Genomic DNA, 25957 nt, shown 5'->3' on the forward strand with positions numbered 1-25957 from the left:
TGCTTTGAAAGGTACGCATTTCATGATTGTCTCTTTACAACATTTTAGTTAAAAGGACACATTGAAAAAGACGAAATGAAACATTAATCTTACCTTAACATCTCTAGTAATCAGATTGGCCTTCTCTTGAAATAGCCATCAATATGCTCATAATGCATGCGTAAAATATGTGTAAAAATCTACTTACATTCCATTTATTTGAATCCGGCAGTCACACTGTTTTAATTCCAATAGATTATATACTTCGTCCCAGCAGCTGTGTACCTGCACCTCGCCTCTGCGTTTTTCAGACAAGACTCGTGGATTAAAAGGACGCGAGAGGGATATGCCACGAGCGCCCAATTGGAATCGCAGCAGAATGGAGGTAAAGCTTCGATCACACCGACAGTGTAGAACATTGCAATGACATTCATTTCCAATAAAACGCTGCGTTTACCTTACAGCATTGCGTTGCAGAGGTAGTTGCAGTTCATTGGGTGTGGTGCATGCGTTGAATTTATCTAACGTATGCGTCAAACTGTATGTGTAGACGGCTTGACAGAAATGGTAGGATAAAGTGAATGTTGAACTCCTCCATGGGTCCAACAACCGCATGCAACCCATGTGTGTAGATAGATAACTACATTCAGTGTAGTTGTGTAGCTGCTCAAAATGGTATGCAGCAGCGTTAAGCCTCAATCACACCACACCATTTTCATTATGGTACACCACAAGTACATTCATTTCCAATTGAACATATGCTCAACCTGTATGCTAGACAGCTTGACAGAAATGGTAGCAGAAGATGAATGTTAAGTATATCATCTATAGAAATTAAAACAGTGTGACTGTCAGATTCAAATAAGTGGTATGTAAGCAGATTTCTACACAATTATGTTACGCATGCATTATGATCATATTGATGGCTATTTCAAGAGAAGGCTGCGTTCCATTGGAACTGAATGTACTTGTGGTGTACCACAAAAAGAATAGCTGTCTGTGTGGTGTGATCGAGCCTTAACGCCTTGATCACACCGACAGTATGATTGCATCAATGCTGCATACCATTTTGGCAGCAACGCAACAACACTGAATGCAGGTATCTATCTACACACATGTGTTGCAGATGGTTGCATGCGGTTGTTGGACACATGGAGGAGATAATCAGTTTCACATTATCCTCAAAGTCGTGCCACTTTGACAGTGGTTACTTTTCTTAATCTAGTTTCGGTCTGACTCAGACCTAGCCTGCAAGCACACTTTTGCAACTGCTAGGGCTTAACCACAAATACTAATATAGATGGCTTGTGCAACGTATAGTGGCAGAGTTTTTAGACACATAAACTCAGCAAAAATAGAAAAGTCCTCTCACTGTCAACTGTGTTTATTTTCTGCAACTTAACATGTGTAAATATTTGTATGAGACAACTGAGACATAAACTGAACAAGTTCCACAGACATGTGACTAACAGAAATGGAATAATGTGTCCCTGGACAAAGGGGGTGTCAAAATCAAAAGTAACAGTCAGTATCTGGTATGGCAGCCAGCTGCATTAAATACTGCAGTGCATCTCCTCCTCATGGACTGCACCAGATTTGCCAGTTCTTGCTGTCAGATGTTACCCCACTCTTCCACCAAGGCATCTGCAAGTTCCCAGACATTTCTGGGGGGGAATGGCCCTAGCCCTCACCCTCCGATCCAACTGTTCCCTGAAGTGCTCAATGGGATTGAGATCCGGGCTCTTCGCTGGCCATGGCAGAACACTGACATTCCTGTCTTGCAGACAATCACGTACAGAACGAGCAGTATGGCTGGTAGCATTGTCGTGCTGAAGGGGGGAGGATGAGGGAGGAGGAAGTCTTCCCTGTAAGGCACAGCTTTGAGATTGCCTGCATTGACAACAAGCTCAGTCCGATGATGCTGTGACACACCACCTAAAACCATGACGGACCCTCCACCTAACAATCGATCCCGCTCCAGAGTACAGGCCTTCGTGTAACGCTCATTCCTTCGACGATAAACGCAAATTCGACCATCAACCCTGGTGAGACAAAACGATGACTCGTCAGTGAAGAGCACTTTTTGCCAGTCCTGTCTGATCCAGTGACGGTGGATTTGTCCCCATAGGCAACGTTGTTGCCGGTGATGTCTGGTGAGGACCTGCCTTACAACAGGCCTACAAGCCCTCAGTCCAGCCTCTCTCAGCCTATTGTGGACAGTCTGAGCACTGATGGAGGGATTGTGCATTCCTGGTGTAACTTGAGCAGTTGTTGTTGCCAACCTGTACCTGTCCCGCAAGTGTGATGTTCGGATGTACTGATTCTGTGCAGGTGTTGTTACACATGGTCTGCCACTGCGAGGTCGATCATCTGTCCATCCTGTCTTCCTGTAGCGCTGTCTTAGGCGTCTCACTGTACGGACATTGGAATTTATTGCTCTGGCCACATCTGCAGTCCTCATGCCGCCTTGCAGCATGCCTAAGGCACATTCACGCAGATGAGCAGGGACCCTGGGCATCTTTCTTTTGGTGTTTTTCAGAGTCAGTAGAAAGGCCTCTTTAGTGTCCTAAGTGTTCATAACTGTGACCTTAATTGCCAACCGTCTGTAAGCTGTTAGTGTCATAACGACCGTTCCACAGGTGCATGTTCATAATTGCTTCTATGGATCATTGAACAAGCATGTGAAACAGTGTTTAAATCCTTTACAATGAAGATCTGTGAAGTTATTTGGATTTTTACAAATTATCTTTGAAAGACAGGGTTCTGAAAAAGGGACGTTTCTTTTTTTGCTGAGTTTAACAGTAACTATCTATTATACCTGCAGTTAAACAAATAAATCGTAAATCTTCTTCAGGCTAGGGTATATTTTTCTCCATTCTGCCTGACTGACGTGCCCAAAGTAAACTGACTATTGCTCAGGCCCTGAAGCCAGGATATGCATATAATTGGTACCATTGGAAAGAAAAAACTCTGAAGTTTGTAGAAATGTTAAAATAATGTAGGAGACTATAAATGACTTAAATGTAAATGTAAATAACACAATAGATATGGTAGGAGAAAATCCAAAGACAAAATAACCAGAAATGTTCTGTTTTTGAGAGTCCATGCTCTTCCATTTGAACGTATAGGGAAAAATGTAATCCAGCTCATAGTATGCACTTCCTATGGCTTCCACTGGATGTCAGTAGTCTTTGTTCAAGGTTTCAGGCTTGTTTCTTCCCAAACAAGGAAAAATTATGAGTTTTAGTACTGTTATACAGACTTGGAAATTAGTTTATGCGCGCGCGCACCTGCTAATATCGTTTTCCTATTGAACATACTTCTTTCCATATGAAATATTATAGTTTAATTGCATTTTAGGGTACCTGAGGATTGTATAGAAACTTATTTTGACTTGTTTTAACAACATTTTGTGGTAGCTTTTTGGATTCCTTTCTCTGCATGTTGAATGAGTGGATTACTCAAATCAATGGCGCTTTTTGGGATATAAAAAATGATTTTATTTAACAAAACGACACTACATGTTGTAGCTGGGACCCTTTGGATGACAAATCAAGGAAGATTTTCAAAAAGTAAGTGAATATTTAATCGCTATTTGTGAATTTATGAAACCTGTGCTGGTGGAAAAATATTTTGATGTGGGGCGCCGTCCTCATGGCATGGCATGCTTTCACTGTAAAGCCTATTGTAAATCAGACAGTGCAGTTAGATTAACAAGAATTTAAGCTTTTAACCGATATATATATATATATATCTATATATATAAGTATGTTCCTAAATGCTTAATATCCATAATTTTTATGATTATTTATTTGAATTGCGGGCCCTCCAGTTTCACCGGAAGTTAAGGGGACCTTAACAATTAAGGTCCCCTTAATCAGTAATGGGGAGGGTCTTTGTGACCCTAAGCCCTTCACTCATCAACCACCATCATTAACAATGCCTTGTAAGCAGTACAATGCAGTCTATGACTGTACCAATAAACTGTAGACCTCTGTACTCTTAGAAGGGTTGTCTTGAACAACAAGGGGTCCTGGAGAAGACTGGCCTACCTTCATCAGGACAGAAGGCACCCCAACTTTATTTTCATTTTGTAAAATTTTATAATTAAAAAAGGATTTTAAACCAACTTTAGGAAAATTAATAGGCCTAATTTTGAGGACACCATGGAACTTGAAACTCTCGACCCGCTCCACTACAGCCCTGTTGATGTGAATGGGGGCGTGTTCAGCCCTACTTTTCCTTTGTCTTGCTCACATTGAGGGAGAGGTTGTTGTCCTGGCACCACACTGCCAGGTCTCTGACCTCCCTATAGGTTGTCTCATTGTTGTCGCTGATCAGGCCTACCACTGTTGTGTTGTCAGCAAATTGAATGATGGTGTTGGAGTCGTGCTTGGCCACGCAGTTGTGGGTGAACAGGGAGTACAGCAGGGGACTTAGCATGCACACTTGTGGGCCTGCCGTGTTGAGGATCAGCGTGGCAGATGTGTTGTTGCCTACCGTTACCACCTGAGATCCAGTTGCAGAGGGAGTTGTTTAGTCCCAGGGTCCTTAGCTTAGTGAAGAGCTTTGTTGGAACTATGGTGTTGAACACTGAACTGTAGTCAATGAACAGCATTCTCACATAGATGTTCCTTTTGTCCAGGTGGGAAAGGGGAGTGTGGAGTGCGATTGAGATTGCGTCATCTGTGGATCTGTTGGGGTGGTATGCAAATTGGAGTGGCTGTAGGGTTTCCGGGATGATGGTGTTGATGTGAGCCATGACCAGCCTTTCAAAGCACTACATGTCTACCGACGTGAGTGCTACGAGGCGGTAGTCATTTAGGGAGGTTACCTTGGATTTCATGGGCACAGGGACTGTGGTGGTCTGCTATAAACATGTAGGTATTACAGACTCGGTCAGGGAGAGGTTGAAAATGTCAGTGAAGACACTTGCTAGTTGGTCCGTGCATGCTCTGAGTACACATCCTGGTAATTCATCTTGCCCCGCAGCCTTGTGAATATTTACCTGTTTAAAGGGCTTGCTCACATCGGCTACGGAGAGCGTGATCACAGTTAATTGTCTGGAACAGCTGGTGCTCTCATTCATGCTTCAGTGTTGCTTGCCTCGAAACATAAAAGGCATTTAGCTCATCTGGTAGGCTCGCGTCACTGGGCAACTCGCAGCTGGGTTTCCCAATTATGGTATCAAACTAAAAATTCACTTGAATTTAGCTTACCGGAGACATCTCCAGGCATTCAACTGTGCTGATGGTATCCATCCTGGCAATCCAACCATCTGGAGCAGTTACAGTTTTTTTGGATTGCTTACACACTAAAATTAAAAGTAGTACACTATTAGCAAAACCTTACACTCAAGAAGCAAAACATCAGCCCATATTTGCACAACTATAAGCACATTGTCAACCTCACACCTGTTGCAAAACTCTACACACAGTGATTTGCAAAACACTAAACACACTTAACATACATTACACACAAAATTCTATCATGTCACGTCCTTGCAATAACAAAGCACTGACTGTCAAATTACCACACCGTCCAACCAATTGGTTCAACACAGTCATCAGGTGTGCAAACACTTGTTTGCTTAATTGTAGACACACCAATCAGGTGTATGAGCACTATAAAAAGCAGCAGGTGAGTTCATCGGTCTTCAAGCACAATGGAAAGAGTCAGAGAAAGAGTAAGACGAGAACAAGGAGGAGGAAGACAAGAAGGTGCTCAAAGAGGACCGAATCTGACAAATGATATCCGCGCAACACTGGTTGACCACGTTGTCAACCACGGCCTGACGCTGAGGGAGGCTGGACTGCGAGTACAGCCAAATCTAAGCCGATATACAGTGGCAAGTGTGATGAGAACATTTAGACTGGAAAATAGGTATTCTAAAAATATCATCATATCAAAAACATCTGCACGGTTTCAGTAACTGCTTACAGTACTGTATTCTATGCACTATCAGCACTTCTGTTACCTTTTCCTGTGAAATTACTGTACTATTTTATACTGCTTTTTCCTACATAGGATTGAGGGTCAGGAACAACAAGGGGGAAGGCCTCCTATGTTCACAGAACAGCAAGAGAGGGAGATAGTAAACATGGTTTTGACCAACAATGCTATAACACTCAAGCAGCTCCAAGCTAACATTGTCAATAACCACGCCATTTTCAACGATATCCATCAGGTCTCAACATCAACACGCATCCTAAAAAAAAAAACATATTCAAATGAAGCAAATTTATCGAGTGCCTTTCGAGCGCAATTCCGAAAGGGTGAAACGACTGTGGAATGATTATGCAGAGGTATGTATTCACTTTAGCAGTGTGATCTTGCATACTGTCTCATAATCTTTTACTGTACTGTAATATGTATACTAGATCTACACTGAACTACACAATTTTGCTTGACACTGTTTTTCAGAGAGTTTTACGAATGGATGGAGAGGAGATCCAGCATGAGTTCATTTACGTAGATGAGGCTGGGTTCAACCTGACGAGAACACGAAGGAGGGGAAGAAACATCATTGGCCACAGGGCTATAGTCAATGTCCCAGGGCAACGTGGGGGTAATATAACACTCTGTGCAGCCATTACACAGAATGGGGTCCTCCACCTCCATGCCCATATGGGCCCTTACAACACAGCACTCATACTTACATTCTTGGACCAATTGCACAACATAACAGCAGTAAATCAAATCGATCATATGCAATACATTGTTGTCTGGGACAATGTGTCTTTCCACCGCTCTGCTCTGGTTCAGAACTGGTTTCAGCAACATCCACATTTCACCGTCCTATATCTTCCACCATACTCTCCATTCCTCAACCTTATAGAAGAGTTTTTCTCAGCATGGCGGTGGAAGGTATATGATCTCCGTCTCCAGGCTGAGGTACCCCTCATCCAAGCCATGGAGGAGGCCTGTGACCAGATGGAGGTAGCAGCAATGCAAGGATGGATTCGCCATTCAAGACGTTTCTTTCCAAGGTCTCTTGCTAATGACAAAATTGCCTGCGATGTTGATGAAATTCTCTGGCCAGATCCAGCTAGGCGAAGAGACAATGTGTAGTTATTTTTTTGAATTTTTTTTGGAACTTACCATACGTAAAGTGATGTTTGGTTACAGTATTATGAATCTCCATGTCAACATTTTGGGCGTATTGAGAAATAAATGAGTTTCTTCAGTCTGCAACATTGGTCTTGTGTAGTGTTTGGTGAATTTACATTATATTTGTACTTTGTTAGCCTACTCTAATCATAGGGAAGTAGAAGTGCTAAAAGTGTTTTAGGTTTATCACAGCAGAGTGTAACTCATGCAAACAGAGTATAGTAATGTGAAATGTGTGTGTTTCATATGGGAACAAAGTGTGGTTTTTAAAAAGAAGTGTATAGTTTTTACAAGAGTGTTTAATTTTGCAAAGGATCTGTAGTGTTTTGCTAATTGGGTGTGTGGTTGTGCTAATTGTGTGTAGTGTTTTGAAAACACAGGCCCTGTTTTGAAAATCGTGCTTAAGCAATCAAAAAAAACTGTAATCAAACTGACTTCAGTCCAGACGAAAGTAGCCTTGGAATTCCTCTCCAAACAGTCAAAACTCTTGAATGAGACGGTGGAACTCTCCTGCCTTCTTTCAGGACTTCAACCATCCCTGGACCCACATAGACCTGCGCTTTTGGCGAGGCTGGTCAAACAGCGAGATCATGACCACCTTCCTCAACGTTGGTCTCATTGTTAAGAGCCTACTATCTACTATATTTACTATTTATTATTGTAATTCTATCCAAAACTATGCATTTCTAAGGGAAATTATATTATAGGCTGTCACAAGTTTGTAGATGTCATGGAATAAATAATATTTTTGCTACTCTGCAAATTAATTCATTAAAAACTCCAAGAAATTCTGTACTAAAGATTTTTTAAATTATGTAATTCAACACGTTTTTTTACTGTATACACTACCGGTCAAAAGTTTTAGAACACCTACTCATTTAAGGGTTTTTCTTTATTTTTACAATTTTCTACAAGGCATTATAGAATAGCTTCAATATGCTGGATTCATGTAGTTAGATTTTATTTGCCACGGTCACTGCTGGCATACACTACGAGTCAAAAATTTGGACACACCTACTCATTCAAGGGTTTCATTATTTGTACTATTTTCTACATTGTAGAATAATAGTGAATACATCACAACTATGAAATAACACATATGGAATTATGTAGTAACCAAAAAAGTGTAAAATAAATCAAACCATATTTGAGATTCTTCAAATAGCCACCCTTTGCCTTGATGACAGCTGCACACTCTTGGCATTCTCTCAACCAGCTTCACCTGGAATGCTTTTCCAACAGTCTTGAAGGAGTTCCCACATATGCTGAACACTGGCTGCTTTTCCTTCACTCTGCAGGTCGACTCATCCCAAACCATCTCAATTTGGTTGTGGTTGGGGGATTGTGGAGGCCATGTCATCTGATGCAGCACTCCATCACTCTGTGTGTGACGTCCAAACTCAGTAGCTCTACACTCACTAAGTTGACTGTGCCTTTAAACAGCTTGGAAAATTCCAGAATATGATGTCATGGCTTTAGAATCTTCTGATGGGCTAATTGACATCATTTGAGTCAATAGGGGGTGTACCTGTGGCTGTATTTCAAGGCCTACCTTCAAACTTAGTGCCTCGTTGCTTGACATCATGGGAAAATCTAAAGAAATCAGCCAAGACCTAAGTTTTTTTTCTGTAGACCTCAACAAGTCTGGTTCATCCTTGGGGGCAATTTCCAAACACCTGAAGGTACCACGTTCATCTGTACAAACAATAGCACACAAGTATAAACACCATGGGACCACACAGCCATCATACCGCACAGGAAGGAGACACGTTCTGTCTCCTAGAGATGAATGTACTTTGGTGCAAAACGTGCAAATCAATCCCAGAACAACAGCAAAGGACCTTGTGAAGATGCTGGAGGAAACAGGTACAAAAGTATCTATATCCACATTAAAACGAGTCCTATATCGACATAACCTGAAAGGCCGCTCAGCAAGGAAGAAGCCACTGCTCCAAAACCGCCATAAAAAAAGACAGACTACGGTTTGCAACTGTATATGCTGCAACATCTCAAGACATCAGTCAGGAAGTTAAATCTTGGTCCAAATGAGTCTTCCAAATGGACAATGACCCCAAACCAATTTGTGGCAAAATGGCTTAAGGACAACAAAGTCAAGGTATTAGAGTGGTCATCACAAAGCTACAAAAAATGTGTGGGCAGAACTGAAAAAATTTGTGCGAGCAAGGAGGCCTACAAACCTGACTCAGTTACACCAGCTCTGTCAGGAGGAATGTTTGGTTTGACACAAGTTAAACGATTTAAAGGCAATGCTGCCAAATACTAATTGAGTGTATGTAAACTTCTGACACACTGGGAATGTGATGAAAGAAGTAAAATATCAAATAAATCCCTCTACTATTATTCTGACATTTCACATTCTTAAAATAAAGTGGTGATCCTAACTAACCTAAGACAGGGAACCTTTACTAGGATTAAATGTCAGGAATTGTGAAAAAACTGAGTTTAAATGTATTTGGCTATGGTGTATGTAAATGTCCGACTTCAACTGTATATGTACATATTTTTATTCCATCCCTTTACTTAGATTGGTATGCATGAGGTAGTTGTTATGAAATTGTTAGATTACTTGTTAGATATTACTAGAAGCACAAGCATTTTGCTAACCTCGCATTAACATCTGCTGACCATGTGTATGTGACCAATAAAATTTGATTTGATGAAGCCAACCCACCTTCCTACATTTTTTCATTTGGCTGTTTGATTCTGTATAGCCCATCAACTCCTTTCAGGTAGCCATACTGTTCTTGTGTTAGCCTAGCCTGTAAATGTTTTTCCAGAACCTTGAAATATGGAGAGGATCCCCATGATGCCATATTCTCAGTCAATATGCACAGCACCTCTTTTGCATCAGTGATTTGAGACCATGTTTGCCCTAACAGTGGCCTACATTTCACTATAGCCTACACATTATACAGCATTACACCACAGGCCTGTTATTAGCCTATTCAGCCCTATCTTAAGCATTGGTTCTTATAAATCACCATGCTTGAATAATTAGCTCCACTAAGTAAATAAAATCCATCTGATCTTCCTCTCCCTTAAAAGCACACAATGAAAATGGACTGCTATATACTCCAGCAGTCTAGACATGGAGATGAACACTTCTGATACACCTAATTTCCATCCCCAATAACCAGTAGAACTAGGCAGCTATGCAAAGCAGAACAACCACTCCACCTCTGAGTAGGCATTATGCAAAACACACACTCACTGCTCTCAGGGGTTTCCTTTGCGTCATGGTGAAAGCATTGGATGTGTCTAAGTAAGCAAAATAATTAGTACCTGATCCAGGTGAGGTGCATGAACCTTGAGGGCACTGAAACCATTTACAGTCTTGAGTAAAAGGTACATCCCTCACCCTTATGGAAACGGAGTTGCTTTGGTTAGGCCTACAAGCATTTGGTTCTATGTAAAGAGAGTAGGTTGAACCAACTTGGAGTCAGGGGTCGACGTAACATTGTAAATGTATATCTGTGACTCTAATTAGTATGATGTGTTTCGTATGGTATGTATAATTTGTGGTTGTCCATCATCCATGGTTGTCCATCATCCACTATGACAGACAAAATGAGAAAAAAAATCCAGAAAATCACATTGTAGGATTTTTAATGAATTTATTTGCAAATTATGGTGGAAAATAAGTATTTGGTCACCTACAAACAAGCACAATTTCTGGCTCTCACAGACCTGTAACTTCTTCTTTAAGAGGTTCCTCTGTCCTCCAATCGTTACCTGTATTAATGGCACCTGTTTGAACTTGTTATCAGTATAAAAGACACCTGTCCACAACCTCAAACAGTCACACTCCAAACCCCACTATGGCCAATACCAAAGAGTTGTCAAAGGACACCAGAAACAAAATTGTAGACCTGCACCAGGCTGGGAAGACTGAATCTGCAATAGGTAAGCAACTTGGTTTGAAGAAATCAATTGTGGGAGCAATTATTAGGAAATGAAAGACATACAAGACCACTGATAATCTCCCTCGATCTGGGGCTCCACGCAAGATCTCACCCCGTGGGGTCAAAATGATCACAAGAACGGTGAGCAAAATTCCCAGAACCACACGGGGGGACCTAGTGAATGACCTGCAGAGAGTTGGGATCAAAGTAACAAAGTCTACCATCAGTAACACACTACGCCGCCAGGGACTCAAATCCTGCAGTGCCAGACGTGTCCCCCTGCTTAAGCCAGTACATGTCCAGGACCGTCTGAAGTTTGCTAGAGAGCATTTGTATGATCCAGAAGAAGACTGGGAGAATGTCATATGGTCAGATGAAACCAAAATATAACTTTTTGGTAAAAACTCAACTCGTCGTGTTTGGAGGACAAAGAATGCTGAGTTGCATCCAAAGAACACCATACCTACTGTGAAGCATGGGGGTGGAAACATCATGCTTTGGGGTTGTTTTTCTGCAAAGGGACCAGGACGACTGAACCGTGTAAAGGAAAGAATGAATGGGGCCATGTATCGTGAGATTTTGAGTGAAAACCTCCTTCCATCAGCAAGGGCATTGAAGATGAAACGTTGCCCGGGCAACGAAGGAGTGGCTTCGTCAGAAGCATTTCAAGGTCCTGGAGTGGCCTAGCCAGTCTCCAGATCTCAACCCCAAAAAAAATCTTTGGAGGGAGTTGAAAGTCCATGTTGCCCAGCAACAGCCCCAAAACATCACTGCTCTAGAGGAGATCTGCATGGAGGAATGGGCCAAAATACCAGCAACAGTGTGTGAAAACCTTGTGAAGACTTACAGAAAACGTTTGACCTCTGTCATTGCCAACAAAGGGTATATAACAAAGAATGGAGATAAACTTTTGTTATTGACCAAATACTTATTTTCCACCATAATTTGCAAATAAATTCATTAAAAAAATCCTACAATGTGATTTTCTGGATTTTTTTTCCTTATCTTGTCTGTCATAGTTGAAGTGTACCTATGACTAAAATGACAGGCCTCTCTCATCTTTTTAAGTGGGAGAACTTGCACAATTGGTGGCTGACTAAATACTTTTTTGCCCCACTGTATATGAATTTGCAAAACGTATGACATGTTACAAATTTCAATTTGGTGTGGCAAATGTTAGCAAGGTGGCTAACATTAGCTAGGCTGGGTGTTAAAGTTAGGGTTAGGTTAAAGGGTTAGCAAACATGGTAAGTACACTGAACAAAAATATAAATGCAACAATTTCAAAGATTTGACTGAATTACAGTTCATATAAGGAAATCAGTCAATTGAAATAAATTCATTAGGCCCTAATCTATGGATTTCACATGACTGGATATATATACAGTGCTGTGAAAAAATATTTGCCCCCTTCCTGATTTCTTATTTTTTTGCACATTTGTCACACTTAAATGTTTCAGACCAAACAAATTTAAATATTACATAAAGATAAACTGCATTTTGTGTTTACTTGGGTTAAGTGATGATTTTATTAAGAGAAAAAAAGCGATCCGAACAGTCATGGCCCTATGTGAAAAAGTAATTGCCCCCTAAACCTAATAACTGGTAGTGCCACCCTCAGCAGCAACAACTGCAATCAAGCGTTTGCGATAACTGGCGATGAGTCTTTCACGCCGCTGTGGAGGAATTTTGGCCCACTCTTCTTTGCAGAATTGTTTTAATTCAGCCACAATGGAAGGTTTTCGAGCATGAACCGCCTTAAGGTCACACCACAGCATCTCAATCGGATTCAAGTCCGGACTTTGACTAGACCACTCCAAAACCATATTTTTTTCATGATTTAACAAGGGAGGGGGCAATTACTTTGTCACATAGGGCCATGAAGGTTCGGATAGCTTTTTCCCTTCATTTGATTTATTATCACTTAACTGCATTTTATGTTTTCTTGGGTTATCTCTGTGTAATATTAACATTTGTTTGATGATCTGAAAGATTTAAGTGTGACAAATGTGCAAAAAAAAAAGAAATCAGGAAGGGGAAAATACTTTTTCACAGCACTGTATATCTATATATATATATACAGTATATATCTGTTGGTCAGAGATACCTTAAAACAAAATGTGTGGCGTGGATCAGAAAACCAGTCAGTATCTGGTGTGACCACTACTTGTCTCATGCAGCACAACACATCTCCTTCTCAAAGAGTTGATCAGGCTGTTGATTGTGGCCTGTGGAATGTTGTCCCACTCCTCTTCAATGGCTGTGCAAATGTGCTGGATATTGGCGGGAACTGGAACACGCTGTCGTCACATTGATCCATAGCATCCCAAACATGCTCAATGGGTCACATGTCTGGTGAGTATGCAGGCCATGGAAGAACTGGGACATTTTCAACTTCCAGGAACTGTGTACAGATCCTTGTGACATGGGGCTGTGCATTATCATACTAAAACATTAGGTGATGGCGGCTGATGAATGGCAAGACAATGGGCCTCAGGATCTCGTCACGGTATCTCTGAGCATTCAAGTTGCCATTGATAAAATGCAATTGTGTTTGTTGTCCGTAGCATATGCCTGCCCATACCATATCCCACCGCCGCCATTGGGCACTCTGTTCACAACGTTGACATCAGTAAACCCCTCGCCCACACAACGCCATTTGTCCGGTACAGTTGAAACCGGGTTTCATCTGTGAAGAGCACACTTCTGCAGCGTGCCAGTGGCCATTGAAGTCGGTACCCACTGAAGTTGCTTACTACCCTAGTGAGGGTGACGAGCACGCAGATGAGCTTCCCTGAGACGGTTTCTGAAAGTTTGTGCAGAAGTTCTTCGGTTGTGCAAACCCACAGTTTAATCAGCTGTCCGGGTGGCTGGTCTCAGACGATCCAGCAGATGAAGAAGCCGGGTGTGGAGGTCCTGGGCTGGAGTGATTACACGTGGTCTGCTGTTGTGAGGCCGGTTGGACGTACTGTCAAATTCTCTAAAAGTATGTTAGAGGCGGATTATGGTAGAGAAATTTACCTTAAATTCTTTGGCAACAGCTGTAGTGGACATTTCTGCAGTCAGAAATTGCACACATCCTCAAAACTTGACATCTGTGGCATTGTGTTGTGTGTCAAAACTGCACATTTTAGAGTGGCACAAGGTGCATCTGTTTAATGCGGTTTAATCAGCTTCTTGATATGCCACACCTGTCAGGGAGATGGATTATCTTGGCAAAGGAGAATACTCACTAGCAGGGATGTAAAGAAATTTGTGCACAACATTTGAGAGAAAAAAGCTTTTTGTGCATATGGAACATTTCTGGGATCTTTTATTTCAGCTCATGAAAACACTTTACATGTTGAGTTTTATATACATATATGTTTTTTTACCTACTTGGAACTGGTAGGTTCCCTAGCAAAGTATCTAAAAAGTAATAAGTAGTTGCTAATTAGCTAAAATGCTGAAGTTGTCTGTGATAAGATTCGCAACCTTTGGGTTGGTAGACATTTGAATTACATGCCAACCAACCACCCTACTTTCGTTTTTATCTTAAGTAACCTTCTGTCTTATGTAATCATGCCAAAACGTGACATATCATATTAATTTGAGTGTACCCGGATTTACATTTAATATGTTATGTCTAGTCTATAAGACCAGGTTGGTTGAACTTCTGCAGGTTGCCAGGGCAGGGCATCATGTGATTTAAGAGGGCTGAGTAGTTGCTTAGTGCTGACCCTCTTCTGGGGGCGGCAGGTAGCCTAGTGGTTCATGGCCCCATTACGGCTTTAAAATGTATGCCTTTCATACACCTTTCCAACATACTTCTCAGTATTTGGTATTCAGACTTACCTTATTCAGTCGCATAATTCTAACTTGGGCACTCTGAATATATTTCATTCTACCGCTGAAAACCCTCCCACTTGCTGGCCAACAGATTTTTTAGTGGAGTTTTCATTCAATAGTGTTTTTGTACTTCTTAGTTTGAATTTTGTCGACAGACTAGAATAAAGCGAGAGAACGGGTTCAGATCAATTAAAGAAAGCCATCTAAAGATATGCATATTTGTCTCTGTTTCAGCACCAATTGGTAGAATTAAAAATACTCTGATCTTGTATATCATTTAGGTTTAGGAAAGTATTTATGAAGCATAAAAAAACAGGTTTGGAGAGCCTTTACGCTCAAAAGAAAAAAAGGGTGGTTTGACTCATTCAGTTCCAAATACAGCGCCATGCGTCTGGTTCAAACTGTTACGGCTAGGTCTGCACTCCGCTCCACAACAATGTTTATCATCAACTGCTACTAATGATCCTCAGCAACAACCACGCTGCCATGACGACGTTTACAGATGTAGTAAATGAAAGTAAATGAAACAATGTAATTAAATGGAATAACAATGTAGGCTATACCAACTGAAGGAACTAACAGTAAATTAGCAGTTGAATATGTGTGGTTATTAGCCTACTGACGGTCGATACTGATAGTGGCTAATCAGGGTAGGCTGCTGAGGGGAGGACGGCTCATATTAATGGCTGGAACAGAACTGAATGGCATCAGACTATGTGTTTGATGTATTTGATACTATTCTACTCATTCCGCTCCAGCCATTACCACAAGTCCATCCTCCCTAATTAAGGTGCAACCAACCTCCTGTGTGGCTAATATTTAACATGATAGAAATAGGAGACAGAGAAAGTCGGGCGAGCCTATAATTAAGACATTCGAGAGTGCCCATCCCTGCAAGTTAAAAGGCTGTACAATTTCAATTCTGCATAATGGCACAGCATTTCATTAACTTTACTGTGGGGAAGTGTATATGTTATTATTCAGTTTGCTGCCGGATGACTGGTTTCACATTTGTCTCCGGCGATTATAAGGTCAAATATATCTAAAACAAGTGTCATTCATATTTACAATTCACTTATCCAAATGGATTACTCATTTACCTAGCTCTTATCAAGTTCTAATTTACAGTGCATGGAGAATGGTGTTTTTTCTATTGGAAAAAAATTAAGTAGATGCTTTTTCCAACTTGCAACTGGTAGGTTCCCTAGACCTTATTAATGGCATTGGTGGAAAAGGACCCAGTTGTCAAACTTGAGTAAAAGTAAAGATACCGTAATAGAAAATGGCAAGTCACCCAGTAAAATATTACTTGAGTAAAAGTCTAAAAGTATTTGGTTTTAAATATACTTAAGTATCAAAAGTAAATGTAATTGAAAAAAATTACTTAAGTATTAAAAGTAAAAGCAAATTCCTTATATTAAGAAAACCAGACAGCACCATTTGTTTAAAAGATAGTCAGGGGCACGCTCCAACAATTTACAAACTAATAATTTGTGTTTAGTGAGTTCACCAGATCAGAGGTAGTAGAGATGACTGGGGATTTTCACTTGATAAGTGTGTGAATTGGACCATTTTCCTGTCCAGCATTCAAAATGTAACGAGTACTTTTGGGTGTCAGGGAAAAAGAAATCTTTAGGAATGTAGTGAAGTAAAAGTAAATATAAATAGTAAAGTGAATTACAGATACCCCCAAAAACTATTTAAGTAGTACTTTAAAATATTTTTACTTAAGTACACCACTGATTAATGGTTTCCTTGCGCGTTAAGATGGTGGCATTATTTAAGGAATTAAATTAAGGTCAGAATATGCTTATCTGTAGATCTCCGCCACATCTTAATTTATTCTATCTCCACCCCAAACGCATAGCGGGTGAATAGAATGCTATTCTCATGCTTAAGTTCAAGGTCAGAGTACTGTTGGAATCGGCTAAACTTTGAACATTGAGATATTAAATAAATGATAGAGACAAAGCCTTGAATAGAAAGAGTTTGTAAAAAGCCAGAAGGCTTTGGAATATGTTTGATGGAGGAGAGGAGAGCGATGTGTTGATATAGGGAAGACAGATGGATATCTGTGGATTAGGTGAAGGAGGGTTGGAGGTCAGGAGGTGAGGGGTGAGGTCAGTTCCCCTTAAGGGAGTAATCAGAGTTGGTATCTGGTTACCTTCTTTCCTGTGGAGAGCCATAAAATGTAAGGATTGGAGAGAAAGGGGAGTGTATTAAGTAGGATGCATATAAACTGTGATGTCTGAAATCTTTTGCTGTCTGTTTACAGCTGTACAGAACCTTTGGGGAATGATTAAACTTGGTTAAAGCTTCTCTAGTGTCCGTGAGTTATTTACTCTGAAAAATAAGAACCTAACAGTACGCATAGAGAAAAAAAGAGAATTACGTTCCATTTATGCATGCTTAACTCGGGTCGGAATCGGCCCCTAAGAGCATTGGGCCAGTAACCGAAAGGTCACTGGTTTGAATCCCCGAGCCGACTAAGTGAAAAATCTGTCTGTACCCTTGAGCAAGACACTTAACCCTAAATGCTCCTTTAAGTCACTCTGGATGAGAGCGCCTGCTAAATGACTTAAATGTAATGGCCTTTTCCCTATATTGATCTCTTCCGATTGACCACACTAAAGGCCGGTTGGGCGTCCCCGCCCAGCCCCACTGGCAATACCATTCCCTCAGGACCAGTAAGAACCTTGCAGCTGAGGGAACTCCTATGTTGTTGGCTGTTCATGTCATGATCTCAGTTCAAGTCATGATATCATCATGCACTCTTAGAAAAGAAAAAGGTGCTATCTAGAACCTAAAAGGGTTATTTAACTGTCCCCATAGGAGAACCCTTTGAAGAAACCTTTTTGGTTCCAGGCAAAGGCGGAGGTGTTGCTAACATTTACGATGGCAAATTTCAATTTACAAAAAAAATGACGTTTTCGACTTTTGAGTTTCTAGTCATGAAATTATGCAGCCTACTCAATCACTTTTTATAGCTACTGTTTACAGGCCTCCTGGGCCATATACAGCGTTCCTCATTGAGTTCCCTGAATTCCTATCGGTCCATGTAGTCATAGCAGATAATATTCACATTTTTGGTGACTTTAATATTCACATGGAAAAGTCCAGACCCACTCCAAAAGGCTTTCAGAGCCATCATCGACTCAGTGGGTTTTGTCCAACATGTCTCTGTACCTACTCACTGTCACAGTCATACTCTGGACCTAGTTTTGTCCCATAGTGTCACGCCCTGGTCTAAGTATTTTGTGTTTTTCTTCATGTATTGGGTCAGGCCAGGGTGTGGCATGGAGTTTTTGTATTGTGGTGTGTTTTGTCTTGGGGTTTTGGTGTGTATGTTAGTGGGATTGTAGCTTAGTGGGGTGTTCTAGGAAAGTCTATGGCTGTCTGAAGTGGTTCTCAATCAGAGGCAGGTGTTTATCGTTGTCTCTGATTGGGAACCATATTTAGGCAGCCATATTCTTTGGTTGTATTGTGGGTGATTGTCCTGAGTGTCTTGATGGCCTTGTTTGATGTTAGTTGACACAAGTATAGGCTGTTTTCGTTTATTGTTTTGTAGTGTTCGTGTTTAGTCGTGTTTACATTTGTTTAAATAAACATGGATCGCAATCGACACGCTGCAGTTTGGTCCGACTCTCCTTCACCAATAGAAAGCCGTTACAGAATCACCCACCACCAACAGACCAAGCAGCGTGTCAACAGGCAGGAGCCACAGGAGAGGCAACAGAGGCAGCAGCAGCAGGAGCAGCAGCAGCTGCAGTGGGAGAGGCTGCACTACCTGGATAAATGGACTTGGGAGGAGATCCTTGATGGAAAAGGACCCTGGGCAGAGCCATGGATGGAATTGGAGCTGTCGGTGAAGCAGAGTGCTGAGTCTGAGAGTGTGGAGGATGTATTGGACAGAGTAGAAAGAAAGCTGTTGGTTTGGCATAGTATGCACGGCATACCAGTGCCAGCACCACGCATCAGGCCTACAGTGCATCCTGCCTGTCCAGCGCTGCCGGAGCTTTCCTCCTCTCCAGCGCAGCCAGAGTCTCCCGCCTGTCCGGCGCTGTCAGAGCTACCGCCCCTCATGCCAGAGGCGCCAGAACCCCTCATTCCAGAGGCACCAGTGCTCCTCAGTCCAGCGCTGCCAGAGCGTTTTTCTCCAGTCTGCCCAGCGCCGTCTGAGCTACCCATCTGCCCAGCACCGTCTGAGCTACCCATCTGCCCAGCGCCGCCAGTGCCGCCAGTCTGCCCAGCGCCGCCAGTGCCGCCAGTCTGCCCAGCGCCGTCTGAGCTGCCCGTCTGCCCAGCGCCGTCTGAGCTACCCGTCTGCCCAGCGCCGTCTGAGCTACCCGTCTGCCCAGCGCCGTCTGAGCTACCCGTCTGCCCAGCGCCGTCTGAGCTACCCGTCTGCCCAGCGCCGTCTGAGCTACCCGTCTGCCCAGCGCCGTCTGAGCTACCCGTCTGCCCAGCGCCGTCTGAGCTACCCGTCTGCCCAGCGCCGTCTGAGCCGCCAGTCTGCCCATTGCCGCCTGAGCCACCAGTCTGCCCAGCGCCGCCTGTCTGCCCAGCGCCGCCTGTCTGCCCAGCGCCACCAGTCTGCCCAGCGCCACCAGAACTGCCAGTCGGCCAGGATCTGCCAGTCGGCCAGGATCAGTTAGATCCGCCATTCAGCCAGGATCCGCCAGTCTGCCAGGATCCGCCAGTCTGCCAGGATCCACCAGTCAGCCAGGATCCGCCAGGATCTGCCAGTCTGCCAGGATCCGTTAGATCCGCCATTCAGCCAGGATCCGCCAGTGTGCCAGGATCCGCCAGTCAGCCAGGATCAGTTAGATCCGCCATTCAGCCAGGATCCGCCAGTGAACCAGGATCCGCCAGTCTGCCAGGATCCGCCAGTCAGCCAGGATCAGTTAGATCCGCCAGTGTGCCAGGATCCGCCAGATCCGCCAGTGTGCCAGGATCCGCCAGTGCCAGGATCCGCCAGTGTGCCAGGATCCGCCAGTCAGCCAGGATCCGCCAGAACTGCCAGTCAGCCAGGAAACGCCAGTCAGCCAGGAAACGCCAGTCTGCCAGGATCCGCCAGTCTGCCAGGATCCGCCAGTCTGCCAGGATCCGCCAGAACTGCCAGTCAGCCAGGATCCGCCAGTCAGCCAGGATCCGCCAGAACTGCCAGTCGGCCAGGATCTGCCAGTCGGCCAGGATCTGCCAGTCGGCCAGGATCAGTTAGATCCGCCAGTCTGCCAGGATCCACCAGTCAGCCAGGATCCGCCAGAAGTGCCAGTCAGCCAGGATCTGCCAGATCCGCTAGTCAGCCAGGATCTGCCAGGATCTGCCAGTCAGCCAGGATCTGCCAGATCCGCTAGTCAGCCAGGATCCGCCAGTCAGCCAGGATCTGCCGGAACCACCAGCCAGCCAGGATCTGGTAGATCCATCAACCTGCCTGAGCTTTCTCTCACTCCTGAGCTTTACTCCTGAGCTTTCTCTCACTCCTGAGCTTTCTCTCACTCTCGAGCTTTCTCTCACTCTCGAGCTTTCTCTCACTCTCGAGCTTTCTCTCACTCTCGAGCTTTCTCTCACTCTCGAGCTTTCTCTCACTCTCGAGCTTTCCCTCAGTCCCGAGCTGTCCTTCAGTCCCGAGCTGTCCTTCAGTCCCGAGCTGTCCTTCAGTCCCGAGCTGTCCTTCAGTCCCGATCTGCTCCTCAGTCCAGTGGGGTTCTGGGTGAGGACTACTAGGCCATGGTCGGCGGCGAGGGTGGACTATCCAGGGACGCGAGGAAGAGGGACTAAGACATTAACTGAGTGGGGTCAGTCGCCACCATGGACAGACGCCCACCCGGACCCTCCCTATTGATTTGAGGTGCGTTCAGGAGTCCGCACCTTAGGGGGGGTTCTGTCACGCCCTGGTCTAAGTATTTTGTGTTTTTCTTCATGTATTGGGTCAGGCCAGGGTGTGGCATGGAGTTTTTGTATTGTGGTGTGTTTTGTCTTGGGGTTTTGGTGTGTATGTTAGTGGGATTGTAGCTTAGTGGGGTGTTCTAGGAAAGTCTATGGCTGTCTGAAGTGGTTCTCAATCAGAGGCAGGTGTTTATTGTTGTCTCTGATTGGGAACCATATTTAGGCAGCCATATTCTTTGGTTGTATTGTGGGTGATTGTCCTGAGTGTCTTGATGTCCTTGTTTGATGTTAGTTGACACAAGTATAGGCTGTTTTCGGTTTTCGTTTCGTTTATTGTTTTGTAGTGTTCGTGTTTAGTCGTGTTTACGTTTGTTTAAATAAACATGGATCGCAATCGACACGCTGCAGTTTGGTCCGACTCTCCTTCACCAATAGAAAGCCGTTACACATAGAATAAATGTTGTGGATCTTTAATGTTTTTCCTCATAATCCTAGACTATCGGACCACCATTTTATTACGTTTGCAATTGCAACAAATAATCTGCTCAGACCCCAACCAAGGAGCATCAAAAGTTGTGCTATAAATTCACAGACAACACAAAGATTCCTTCATGCCCTTCCAGACTCCCTCTGCCTACCCAAGGACGTCAGAGGACAAAAATCAGTTAACCACCTAACTGAGGAACTCTATTTAACCTTGCGCAATACCCTAGATGCAGTTGCACCCCTAAAAACGAAAAACATTTCTCATAAGAAACTAGCTCCCTGGTATACAGAAACAACCAGAGCTCTGAAGCAAGCTTCCAGAAAATTGGAACGGAAATGGCGCCACACCAAAATCGAAGTCTTCCGACTAGCTTGGAAAGGCAGTACTGTGCACTATCGAAGAGCCCTTACTGCTGCTCGATCATCCTATTTTTTCCAACTTAATTGAGGAAAATAAGAACAATCCGAAATTCCTTTTTGATACTGTCGCAAAGCTAACTAAAATGCAGCATTCCCCAAGTGAGCATGGCTTTCACTTCAGCAGTAATAAATTCATGAACTTCTTTGAGGAAAAGATCATGATTATTAGAAAGCAAATTACAGACTCCTCTTTAAATCGGCATATTCCTTCAGAGCTCAGTTGTCCTGAGTCTGCTCAACTCTGCCAGGACCTAGGATCAAGAGAGACGCTTAAGTGTTTTAGTACTATATCCCTTGACACAATGATGAAAATAATCATGGCCTCTAAACCTTCAAGCTGCATACTGGACCCTATTCCAACTGAACTACTGAAAGAGCTGCTTCCTGTGCTTGGCCCTCCTATGTTGAACATAATAAACGGCTCTCTATCCACCGGATGGGTACAAACTCACTAAAAGTGGCAGTAATAAAGCCTCTCTTTAAAAAGCCAAACCTTGACCCAGAAAATATAAAAAACTATCGGCCTATATCGAATCTTCCATTCCTCTCAACATTTTTAGAAAAGGCTGTTGGCAACTCACTGCCTTCCTGAAGACAAACAATGTATACGAAATGCTTCAGTCTGGTTTTAGACCCCATCATAGCACTGAGACTGCACTTGTGAAGGTGGTAAATTACCTTTTAATGGCATCAGACCGAGGCTCTGCATCTGTCCTCGTGCTCCTAGACCATAGTGCTGCTTTTGATACCATCGATCACCACGTTCTTTTGGAGAGATTGGAAACCCAAATTGATCTACACGGACAAGTTCTGGCCTGGTTCAGATCTTATCTGTGGGAAAGATATCAGTTTGTCTCTGTGAATGGCTTGTCCTCTGACAAATCAACTGTCAATTTTGGTGTTCCTCAAGGTTCCATTTAGGACCACTATTGTTTTCACTATATATTTTACCTCTTGGGGATGTCATTCGAAAACAGAATGTTAACTTTCACTGCTATGCGGATGACATACAGCTGTACATTTCAATGAAACATGGTGAAGCCCCAAAAATGCCCTCGCCAGAAGCCTGTGTTTCAGACATAAGGAAGTGGATGGCTGCAAACTTTCTACTTTTAAACTCGGACAAACCAGAGATGCTTGTTCTCGGTCCCAAGAAACAAAGATCTTCTGTTGAATCTGACAATTAATCTTCATGGTTGTACAGTCGTCTCAAATAAAACTGTGAAGGACCTCGGCGTTACTCTGGACCCTGATCTCTTTTGACGAACATATCAAGACTGTTTCAAGGACAGCTTTTTTCCATCTACGTAACATTGCAAAAATCAGAAACTTTCTGTCCAAAAATAATGCAGAAAAATTAATCCATGCTTTTGTTACTTCTAGGTTACACTACTGCAATGCTCTACTTTCCGGCTACCCGGATAAAGCACTAAATAAACTTCAGTTAGTGCTAAATACGGCTGCTAGAATCTTGACTAGAACCAAAAGATTTGATCATATTACTCCAGTGCGGTCAAGGCAAGGGCTGATTTCAAGGTTTTACTGCTAACCTACAAAGCATTACATGGACTTGCTCCTGCCTATCTCTCTGATTTGGTCCTGCCATACATACCCACACGTACGCTACGGTCACAAGACGCAGGCCTCCTAATTGTCCCTAGCATTTCTAAGCAAACAGCTGGAGGCATGGCCTTCTCCTATAGAGCTCAATTTTTATGGAATGGTCTGCCTACCCATGTAGGCAACCTTTAAGCCTTTAAGTCTTTACTGAAGACTCATCTCTTCAGTGGGTCATATGACTGAGTGTAGTCTGGCCCAGGAGTGTGAAGGTGAACGGAAAGGCTCTGGAGCAACAAACCGCCCTTGCTGTCTCTGCCTGGCCGGTTCCCCTCTTTCCACTGGGATTCTCTGCCTCTAACCCTATTTCAGAGGCTGAGTCACTGGCTTACTGGTGCCCTTTCATGCCGTCCCTAGTAGGGGTGTGTCGCTTGAGTGGGTTGAGTCACTGATGTGATCTTCCTGTCTGGGTTGGCGCCCCCCCTTGGGTTGTGCCGTGGCGGAGATCTTTGTGGGCTATACTCGGCCATGTCTCAGGATGGTAAGTTGGTGGTTGAAGATATCCCTCTAGTAGTGTGGGGGCTGTGCTTTGGCAAAGTGGGTGGGGATATATCCTTCCTGTTTGGCCATGTCCGGGGGTATCATCGGATGGGGCCACAATGTCTCCTGACCCCTCCTGTCTCAGCCTCCAGTATTTATGCTGCAGTAGTTTGTGTCAGGGGGCTAGGGTCAGTTTGTTATATATGGAGTACTTCTCCTGTCTTATCCGTTGTCCTGTGTGAATTTAACCTCTCTGCGCACGGAACCCGGTAGCGGGCTGAAATTCCACAACATACGGTGATCGCTACATAAATAGTCATATTAAACATTCATGAAAATACAGGTGTCTCACATGTATCGAAAGCCTAGAATCTTGCTAATCCAACTGCGTTGTCAGATTTAAAAAAGGATTTACTGCGAAAGAATACGATGTGATTATCTGAGGATAGAGACCCATAAAAAAAACTATTTCAACCAGCACAGGGTAACAAAATCACAAACTGCATTAAAATAAATTGTTTACCTTTGACGATCTTCGTCTGTTTGCAATCCCAATGCTCATTGTTACACAATGAATGATCTTTTTTTTGATAAAATCCATTTTTATAGCCTAACACGAAACATTTTGTGAACCGCTTGTGTCATGAATTCCGTCTCATTCCATTTTCGACGACACATTCGAGGGTAAATACCCACACAAAACGTGACTTTTCCAGTCATATTTGGTTTCATTGCAATCAACTGGTTTGTCTGTAACACAACCAAACCTGATGGGCCATTTCGCGGGACATATTGACTGAAAGAAACCGATTTGAAGACAACAAGTAATGACATCACTGTGCACCAATGATATGACCACTGTTTCGTTGATTGACTGTATTTTAACCCAATGACCACGGATCGTCTTGAAATCTAGCTGGGTAGATAGCCAATGAGCTGAGGTAAACGGCAACATGCAAATGGTTATGTGTTGGAAGACCAACCCATGTAGTAAACTCCAGCATAAAGAGAGTCATTCGCTATTGAAGTTTTATACCGGAAGGAGCTACGCATATTACGCACTGCATTGTTTGGTAAACGTGCAGATTCAGCTGTTTATATATCAATCAGTATGGAGACTAAGTCAGGGAAAGTTAAATCGAAGTCTAGATATACAGGTGTACACACAATTTTAGAAGAAATTGATCGGAAAAGTGAGACAGATTGTTGTAGGATGATTAATTTAGCGATTCCCAAGTGGAGGAATATTTTTTGAACGGAGAGGACATGTTTTGGACTGGTAAGTTCTTATGTTAATGCCCTTGTTTGAAATTAATAATCTAAAATATTATTTGTGATTTTTATTTTATTTTAGAAGCAATATGTAAAAATGTAATGTGAATTAAATGTCAAATGCGTGTGTCTGCCGCCCCACCCCAACCCACATGAAATAGCCTATTGAGGCTGTTGAGGGGAGGGCAGGCCCACAACAATGGCCAAAGAGAAATGGAGACAGTAATAAATAATAAAGACAGTAGATCTAGCTGGTCTGTCATAATATAATAGAGACAGTAGATCTAGCTGAAATGTCACAATATAAAAGAGACAGTAGATCTAGCAGGTCTATAATAATATATTCAACCTTATGTTCCCTGTACTCTATAAATATATATATGTGTTTATTATACCTGTTGATACTCACTTTACAGCAGAAAGAGACTGCTATGGCACCGCATCAGCAGCACAATATTGTGTAGAGCTTTGGCAAAGTGGGTGGGGTTATATCCTTCCTGTTTGGCCCTGTCCGGGGGTCTCATTGGATGGGGCCACAGTGTCTCCTGACCCCTCCTGTCTCAGCCTCCAGTATTTATGCTGCAGTAGTTTGTGGCGGGGGGCTAGGGTCAGTTTGTTATATCTGGAGTACTTCTTCTGTCTTATCCGGTGTCTTGTGTGAATTTAAGTATGCTCTCTCTAAATTTCTCTTTCTCTCTCTCGGAGGACCTGAGCCAATCGGACCATGCATCAGGACTACCTGGCATGATGACTCCTTGCTGTCCCCAGTCCACCTGCCCTTGCTGCTCTGTTCACATTTACTCTAGAGGTGCTGTCCTGTTGCATCCTCTACAACTACTGTGATTATTATTATTTGACCATGCTGGTCCTCTATGAACGTTTGAAAATCTCGGCCATGTTCTGTTATAATCTCCACCCGGCACAGCCAGAAGAGGACTGGCCACCCCTCATAG

At 43.1% G+C, this 25957-nt stretch overlaps 1 protein-coding gene across 1 annotated transcript in view; it reads right to left on the bottom strand.

Moving 5' to 3' along the window:
• Positions 1–309, bottom strand: part of LOC115143172 (beta-1,4 N-acetylgalactosaminyltransferase 1-like) — a 40092-nt gene extending 39783 nt beyond the window's left edge. The window contains exon 1 of the mRNA XM_029683303.2: positions 188–309. The gene's annotated coding sequence lies outside the window, so the exon portion shown is untranslated. The remainder of the gene's footprint in view (positions 1–187) is intronic.
• Positions 310–25957: the final 25648 nt, after the last annotated feature.

Source organism: Oncorhynchus nerka, linkage group LG15, assembly GCF_034236695.1.
Source record: "Oncorhynchus nerka isolate Pitt River linkage group LG15, Oner_Uvic_2.0, whole genome shotgun sequence".
Classification (NCBI taxonomy): Eukaryota; Metazoa; Chordata; class Actinopteri; order Salmoniformes; family Salmonidae; genus Oncorhynchus; species Oncorhynchus nerka.